Genomic DNA, 8,997 nt, shown 5'->3' on the forward strand with positions numbered 1-8,997 from the left:
CATTAACCCCCCCCATCACCTGCACTGCCCCCCTTTGCCCAAACAGAACGCCGACCCCCAACCTTGGAGCAGACAGGCTAGACAGAAATGGGATCTTAAACCAGGCTCGTCATCCTCTGTTTTGAAAAACCATAGTTATCACATTTCAAAATATTTTCTCTTTTGCTACGCCTATTAAAACTGACCAGCGAAGGGAGCCAAGGGTGGTTTCGGCGTTGCAGAGTGAAATGAAATCTCTTTTGAGATAAAAGAACTCTCGGCTCCGGGGACCCTGGGGAATCACCGTGTTCCAGAACCTTCACTGTCATTTAACATAAAACATAAAGGTTAACACTGAATAAAATAATACCCTGGCTGATTATTCTAATAGTCTCGAAGTACAACTTTTTCCCCTGGACACAATGCACGGGCCATCCGTGCTGCTGGGATGTTTCATGCCTCCCCGCACCGACCGGAGCATTCCTTCTGGCTTAATCCCCGACGTGACCGTGCCTCTTCTCGGTAGTGAGTTCTCCCCTTATGGCAAGAAATGGAAGCTATGGCAATCCAAAGAAATGTGCATTCTGCTAGCTGGTTATTTTAAAGGATTTTTTTTTTCTTACCTGAGAAAAAAAGAGAGAGAGAAATCATTTTTTTTATAATAGTGGTCTGAATTATAGGAAACATCAAAATAAATTACAAATTCTCTGCTAAAGAAATAACTATTCAACACACTGAGACAGGGTGATGTGGAGGGTGTGCAGACAAAGGTAATGCAAAGCCTCTGCTAATTGCCCTGACATCAGGCTTCGTTCCTCCAGCTACACTCCGAGAGCTAAAAATCTCTCATTGTTATTAATTGTATTCCTTTTAGAATGTAATGTCATATCGCTGCAGGCTGAGCTAATGAAACATACCCATATTACCAAAATAGGCATATTTCTTTTTGTTCAACGTGTTCTATCAAAACTGTCTACTAAAGACATTGTGTTAAAGATCCTTTCATGGAGTAATATAAAGAAGATCTCAACTACCTCAACATTTCTATTACACGATTACGAAAATGCCCAGGAGGACGCGACAATATAGTGTGAATTCAGTTATCCTATAAGACTTTAGAAATAGTGCTAATTCCTGCCTCTGATTTATGTTAATATTAATGCCAGATTACATGCTATGGCTTCGGAACAGCCACTGCATACCAATGTGCACAAAGGCAGGGTGCTCCCATGCATGGGAGCTATATGCCTCTATTATAATGAGAATCTGAATTATTTATCTCTATTTATCCTACAGGAGTTCACGCGACCCCAGCCCCGGGTTCCTTTCCTACCGCACATCAATGCGTGTAAACATGACTTGGAACTGCTGCACACTTTCTATGCTCTGTTCTTTTTCAGCCACAAGGCACAGAAATAGGCAGTAGACGAAAATGTTACACCACTGAGAGAATTCATTTAAGCATTTATTTGAGGTAAACTCTCCTAATTAAGTCAACTTTAACACAGACACGCGAATGGCACCACGCATATGTGTCTGGCGCCTAAACCTCGTCTGGTGAGCCCAAAGGAAACCAGGCAGAGGCGGACCAAGGAGACAGTTCATAAATCCAGCCTCTCCTTCCTATAACCTTTCTGTTAGGAAGCATGCTTGTCTCTGGGGGTTAGGGGCTCCGTGGGCTCTCCTGGCACGATGGGCTTCCCATTCCTTGGCTAGGACTTGGATCAGCTACCTTAGAAAGATTTGGTGGTGCTGGCTTTGCTCTGATACGCAGGGTGGTCTGCTGCATGGCAGGCCTGTGTACCTGGGTCCCTCTTGCTCAGGAAACGGTGGCAAGGAGTTGGAACAACGAAAACTCTTAGGGAGAAGGGCTGGATTCCGACGCAGTGATAAAGCATGATGCTCTGCAAGGCTGACCCAGATGTGACGGTTCTGGGCTTGTGTCTGGTGACCTCCCTGAGAATGCCAGGCACCTGGGTGCTGTGACCCAGGCTGGCCGGGACAGAGTGCAAATCCCAGCATAAAGACCTTGTTGGAGGCATTTGAGTCTTTGTGTCTTTTGCTCATGGAAGGAATGGGTGAATGAACTTTAAAAAAAAGTCACAGGGAAATTCAGCCCTGAAGCTACGAAACAGCCTTAGCTTTCTGGGAGAGGTGAGATTCCACAGAGCCTCGTGTATGAAATAAGATATGTGGGACCAGCTGTTAGCGTAATGGCTATGTCGCTGGACTCCCATGTAGTCGATCACAGTTCAAGTCCTGGACCCGGTGGCTTAAACTCATGCCGGGCATGTGTGCGTGTGTGCCCAAGATGCTGAGAGGAGAATGGAGGAGAAGGGATTGCGGCACGGCCATCCCCCCAGGGGGTGATTTCTCGCTTTCTGTCTTTCTGTCTCTCTCTGTCTTTCTGGCAAGCACACACATCCTATGACAAAAACCTCTCCCCCAAAAAAGAAAAAAAAGTAGGATATGTGTGTGGGGGGAGGGCAGAGTTGGGGGTTGAAGCATTTGGGAAGCTTTACAAAGCTGATTTTCCATCAGAAGAGAATGAATTGTTAATGATGGCCAAAATTTTAGGCAGCCCGAAGTGACAGCTAAAGGGCATCTTCTCTGTGCTGTTGAGAAGCCGTTGGAGGGTCAGTTACTTGGGCTAGTTATTATCATGAAGTGCACCATGAAAACTGTCAGATGCTGTACCTTGAAGTCATCTGAACCTATCGGAGCTGCCACCCACAGGATCACTGTAAGGCAGACATAAAGTTGGACTGACGTAGGTGGAGAGAGCCATCCTGGACTCATGAGTCTGTATTAAAACACAAAAGGTGGCCCCAGATGACGTGGTACAGTGACAGTGGATATATGAGGCAGGGAGCACTACAGGGGAACTAACCCAGCTAATAGCTGGTCGTCTGGGAACCACGAGTCTAAAACAAACCACGGGGGCGGGGGGAGGGGCTTAGAACAACGTAGGGGACAACAACACCCACTGTTCCTTCTAGCCCCTTCTCCAAGTCGCGCAAGCACATGGCACGGGCTGCAGCTTCCTCCGAGTACCTCGGGGAGCACAGTGGACGAGGGCGGAGGCCCGTCAGCCCCGCTCCGTGCACGCCCAGTTTGCGAAGCACACAGGTAGCCACTCTCTGGTGCCTCAGGACCTAGGAGGGAAGGGTTTTGGGGAGCCAGGCAGGTGAGCGACAGCAGGCAAGGCAGTGTGGGGAGGAGAGGAGCAAAGGCTGAGTTCCCAGGTCCCCTGGGTTCCTTAGGAAAGTCTCCCACCCCAGTCTATGAAATAGGGGCTAGCTACCTCGGAGACCCAGAAACGGAGTAGTTATCTCAGGACACCTCGTCCGAACCCAAGCCTGGAATCAGCCCCATGGATATTAGTAAGCACAGGCAACCGCGATCACAAAGACAAGACCTAGCGAGGTAGCTTCCGAAAAGAGCAGCTGGACACCTGGAACTTTCAGCTGGACACCTGGAACTCTTAGGTGGACACCTGGAACTTTCAGCCATATACCTGGAACTCTTAGCTGGACACACAGAACTCTCAGTGGGCACCTGAAACTCCAAGCTGAGCATCTGGAACTCTCAGATGGCTACTCAGAACTTTCAGTCAGACACCTGGAACTCTCACCTGGGCACCTACAACTCTTAGTTGGACACCTAAGACTCTTAACTGGACACCTGGAAATCTTAGCTGGACACCTGGACCTCTCAGCTGGACACCTGGACCTCTCAGCTGGACACCTGGACCTCTCAGCTGGCATCTGTTAATATGACCTTTCATTTTACAAAACTGAATTTGTGGAATTCCACTCATGGCATTATGACTTCTATATATTTTATTTTTTTTAATTTCATTTTATTATGAGTTTATAAATACAGCTTATAATATAGTCAGACCACTGGACCTCTCAGCTGGACACCTGGACCTCTCAGCTGGCTAGCTGCTCCCATTCCTCCTCATCTGTTAATATGACCTTTCATTTTACAAAACTGAATTTGTGGAATTCCACTCATGGCATTATGACTTCTATATATTTTATTTTTTTTAATTTCATTTTATTATGAGTTTATAAATACAGCTTATAATATAGTCAGACCATACACATCTGTATAAAGTGTAAGTCCCCTATATCCTCATCCTCCAGAGTTAACTACCATAACTGATGTATATTACGTCCGATTTCACTTATTTATGTAAAAATAAGAGTTTTGTTTTAATGAAGTTCAGTATGCCTATTAGACAAAAATGTATGTATTGGTTTTTGGGGCCGTTGTAATAAATTCCCACAAACTATGGCTTAAAGCAACAGAAAAGTATTCTCTCACACTTCTGGAGGCCACAAGGTCGACATTGAGGTGTCCACTGGGCTCTGAGGTTCTAGGGACACACTGGACCCATGCCTCTCTCCTAGCTTCTGGTGGCTTCCAGCAATCTGGCCTTCTGTAGCTGGTGCTCCATCACCCCACTTTCTGTTTTCCACCTCGGCCATCTTCCCTGTACGTATCAGTGTCCACATTTTTATCTTCTTTCTTTTTTCTTTAGAGATTTTCTTTTTTTCTTTTTTTGCTAGAGGGTGTATGTGCTTGCTGGAGAAACAGAGACAGAGAGAAAACAAGAAATCACCCCCAGGGGGGATGGCCACACTGCAATCCCTTCTTCATTCTCCTCTCGGGATTTGGGGCCTGCACACACACTCACCCAGTGTGAGGTTCAAGCTGCTGGGGCCAGGATTTGAACCACAGTTGACCACGTGGGAGTGCAACTCCTTATCCACTACACCACCTGCTGGCTCTTAATTTTCTCTTCTCATAAGGACACCAGTCACTGGGTGAAGGCCCACCCCAATCCAGTATGACCACGTCTTAACTTGATCCATCTGCAAAGAGCCCATTTCCACATCTGGCCGCATTCGCAGGTTCTGAGGGACAAGACTTAAACTTACCTTTTGAGGGGACATAATTCAACCCTTGACAATGGAAACTATCTGGCTACAAACAGCCTTTGGAAGTCACGAATAGATGGGACTTAAACACAAAGAACTTGAGAAGTTCAATTATATTTTAACTCTGTGGGTTTTATTCACTTGCTTTGTTGTACTCGTGTAGTTTGAGTTGGCAATCACTGCTCACACAGTTTCTCATTGTATTATGCATAGAGTTTTTCTTGCTCCATGTTTATAAAAACATTCATTTTGTTTCCTGTATGTCTTTGACCCATTTGAATTTATTTTGGTGAGGGGTAAAACAGTGATCCCGTGTTAATATTTTGAAGGTCTAGTCAACTAGCCCAGTGACATGTATAGAATAATCCAACTTTTCTGCACAGATATGCCACTTTTTATAATACAGGGAAAATGTCTATTTTGGGGTCTATTCCTGTTAGTCCTGTTCCTGTATGGTATCTCTTATTGTTATCATTGTAGCTTTATTTTCCATTTTAGTAGCCAGTCAACCCTGTTTTCTGGTGTAGTTCCTTTCCCCCTTTCCAGAACTGTCCTTGCTAGTCTCACATAAATGTTTACTCCACCCCCCCTTTTTTTTTTAGTTTCTTTTTTTTTTTTTTTTTTTTTTTTTGTCATAAGGCATATGTGCTTGCCAGAGTGAGACATTGAAATAGTGAGAAGAAAAGTGAGAAATCACCCCATGGGGGAATGACCAAACAGCAATCCCTTCTTTTCTATTCTCCTCATGGGATACTGGACATGCACACACATATGCCTGGCATGATTTTCAATCCACTGGGTCTGGGACTTGAATTGTGGTTGGACATGTGGAAGCCCAGTGCCTTAACCATCATGCCACCTGCTGGTCCCTGCTTATTCTCTTTTTTAAATTCTATTTGTTTCACAAGAGACAGTAAGAGAGAGAAAGAGGGGCAGTGCCCTTGACAGAGTCTCGCCCTGCCACAGTTGTCCTCTCTGCCTCCCACACAGCCAGGATCCCAGGGTGCACAGGTGAGCTTGGCATGGTTCGACTGACCCAGCCTCCACGATGACTCCAGTGGCATGTAGCAACGCCATACACCTATGCCACTGCAGTTGGGCCTCAGAGACATGTTGGTTCTGTTTTGTTCGGTTTTGTTTCCAGTTTTGCTAGAGGGCTATGTGCTTCCTGGAGAGAGACAGAGAGAGGGAAAGTGAGAAATCACCCCCCGGGGTAGATGGCCATGCCGAAATCCCTTCTCTTCCATTCTTCTCTGGGATTTGGGGCATGCATGCATATACATCTGCTGTGTTTTTCAAGCATCTGGATCCAGGACTCAAACCCAGCAGTTGGCCATGTGGAACCAGCACCTTAGCTTCTGTGCCACCTGCTGGTCCTAAATGTTTATTCTTCCAGAATCTTGGTATTATTTTTACCATGTTAAAAATAAAGAAGTTCTGTTGGGATTACATTGGGCTGTACTGATTTAAAATTATTAATATCTTTCTCTGTAAGAGCTAATTTTCTCTTTGTTATGTAAATTGTTTTCCCTTTTCTTTCTTTAAATCTCTCAGAAAATGTTTATAGTTTTCTTCAAATACGTTTGGACATTTCCTGTGCATTTTCTTCTTTTTTGTAAAAGCATTATTTTATTTAACTTTATTATTATTATTATTTTCTAGTTTGACCAGAGAGACAGAGAAAAAGAGAGGGAAAGTGAGAAAGCCAGCCTACAGGTCCAGGACTTGAACTGCAGTTGGCCACGTGGGAGTCCAGTGCGTTTAACCACCATGCCACCCGCCGGACCCCTCTAATTGATTCTTACACATTTCATGTTTTTATTTATTTTTTGATTACAAATGGAATCTTTGAATTATACCCTGATTTCTCCTCCTACTCATTTTCTGCATCAATCTGTTAGAAAGTCCGGGCAGTTCTTTCTGCATGTGAGATGTATGTCAAACCTACGCGTGTGTCCCTGTCGCCACCCTGCCACCATCTCCCCTGGTCGCCTTGCAATGGCACCCTATTACACTCACGTCAGACCGGGTCTGGGAAGGCATCCCGGCCCGGAGCCCCTCTCACCATGCTGGCTCTTTCCTGTCTCTGATTCGCCAGGCTCTTATCCTGCGTCTCTTCCTCCTCCCTTTTCCATTTCCTTTTCGTTTCCTTCCCTGCATGACTGGCCACTTCTCATCCATCCCTCATATTTCGCCTGACCCGGAAGACGCCTTCCCAGGCCCCGCTACATAATGCAAGACTCTGGCATAACCTGCTGCTGACCTTTCAGACCCCATCTTTCCCGCTCTGAGCCCCAGACCACCTGGCCAAGGAGAAAGGAGCAGCTGAGGGCTCTCCCACTGCCTCCCCTTCCTCTAGGGATATCTGGTCCACCGCGATCCCAGGATCCTCCCTGGTCTCAGGACGGCCCACGAACAGAGGAGAGAGTGAGGAGGGCATCCTTTCTTCCAGCTGTGTAAACACTCAGATTTACTTCAATCCATTTTATTATTATTATTATTATTATTATTTAGGTTTTTGCCATAGGACATGTGTGCTCTCTGGAGAGAGACAGACAGACACAAAGAGACAGAAAGTAGGAAATTGCCCCCAAGGGGGATGGATATGCCACAATCCCTTCTCTGTTCTCCTCTACAGATTTTGGGCAAGAACACACATGTGCCTGGTGTGATTTTCAAGCTTCCAGGTCTGGAACTTGAACCGTGGTTGACCATGTGGGAGTCCAGCACCTTAACCACCACCTGCTGGCCTTGGATCCACTTTAAGTGTTGTTCCACTAACAATTTTATGATAGTCTACAGCGAAGAACTCAAGAATCAGTCCCTAATCTGAGCAAAGCATGGAGATATCAGTTATGCTAAAATGTTTATTTTCGAAGTTAAAACTAGATAATGATGCTGTTGGTTATATCTTGCTGGCAATATTAGAAAATACGTTGGCGGTTACCTTGCTGGACTCCCACATGGCCAACCACAGTTTGAGTCCTGGACCCAGTGGCTTGAAAATCATGCTGGGTGCATGTGTGCATGCCCAAGATCCCGGGAGGAGAATGGAGAAGGGATTGCGGCATGGCCATCACCCTGGGGAGTGATTTTTCACTTTCCCTCCCATCGTCTCTGTGTGTGTCTCTCTCTCTCTGTCTTTGGTGAATGCACATGCCCTATGGCAAAAACCTCTTTAAAAAAAAAAAGAAATACTTTAGCAAAATGGACATCAATTTATACTTTAAGACATTCTCTTCTTTTCTCTTTTTTTCTTTTATAAGTATTTGCACTTTTTAAAGATTCCTAGAGAACCAGATGGGTGATGAAAATCTCAAAATACCAGGTTTCACATGTGATACTAATATTGGGAGTAAAAAGTGACACTAAAATTATTTCGTTATTCTGAAATCTGTCACTTCTTGCAAACAGCATCAGAATTAGAAAAGAATTAATCGTGTAACATTGTGTTCTCACATTTTCAGAGCGACTAGAGGATCCTAAAGCCAAATGCCTTAAAATGGTTACCCCAGAGTTCAAGCTTCTGCCTTCCACCTGAGAGAGAATTCCCAAACTGCCTGAGGAGGAAGAAAACTATGTCCAGGGTCCCTACTTCCCAGAGGCTCCCCCGAGAATCTGGACAGGGGAGAGTTCAGAGATCTGCAGAAGACCAACAGATCTTAAGCCTGGGAGATGCCTTAAACACCAGTCTACGGGAGTGCAGGTTAATTCAAGAAGCTGGGGTCAGAGAGGAGAGCTTCCGGGAGCTTTGATCCAGGGTCATGGCTGCTCTGCCCTCCTTAATCCAACCAGGCTCAGCCCTCTGTGTCTATGCTCACCTGTAGCCCTCCCCCCCCCGGCCACGCGCCCCCCGGCTGCAGGCGGGGTCAGGTCAGGCCACAGCCCAGCCAGGCTCCCCATAGCCACAGCTGACTCCCATTTAGACATGAAGCCATTTACATGGAAATCCAGTTTTACAAAGCACAAGCGACTGGTAATGAAGATGTGAATGATGCTTATGAGAATTTTATTTAATTTTAAATCAATTGTGTATTCTAATTCATTAATAAAGGGGAAAATAGAGAAT

At 45.5% G+C, this 8,997-nt stretch overlaps 1 long non-coding RNA gene across 1 annotated transcript in view; it reads left to right on the forward strand.

Annotated features, from left to right (window-relative positions):
* Positions 1-8,767, forward strand: part of LOC114005178 (uncharacterized) — a 36,202-nt gene extending 27,435 nt beyond the window's left edge. The window contains exon 3 of the long non-coding RNA XR_003547060.1: positions 8,396-8,767. This is a non-coding gene — a long non-coding RNA (uncharacterized LOC114005178). The remainder of the gene's footprint in view (positions 1-8,395) is intronic.
* The last annotated feature ends 230 nt before the right edge of the window (positions 8,768-8,997 follow it).

This window comes from Tupaia chinensis, unplaced genomic scaffold (genome assembly GCF_000334495.1).
Source record: "Tupaia chinensis unplaced genomic scaffold, TupChi_1.0 Scaffold143064_1, whole genome shotgun sequence".
Classification (NCBI taxonomy): domain Eukaryota; kingdom Metazoa; phylum Chordata; class Mammalia; order Scandentia; family Tupaiidae; genus Tupaia; species Tupaia belangeri.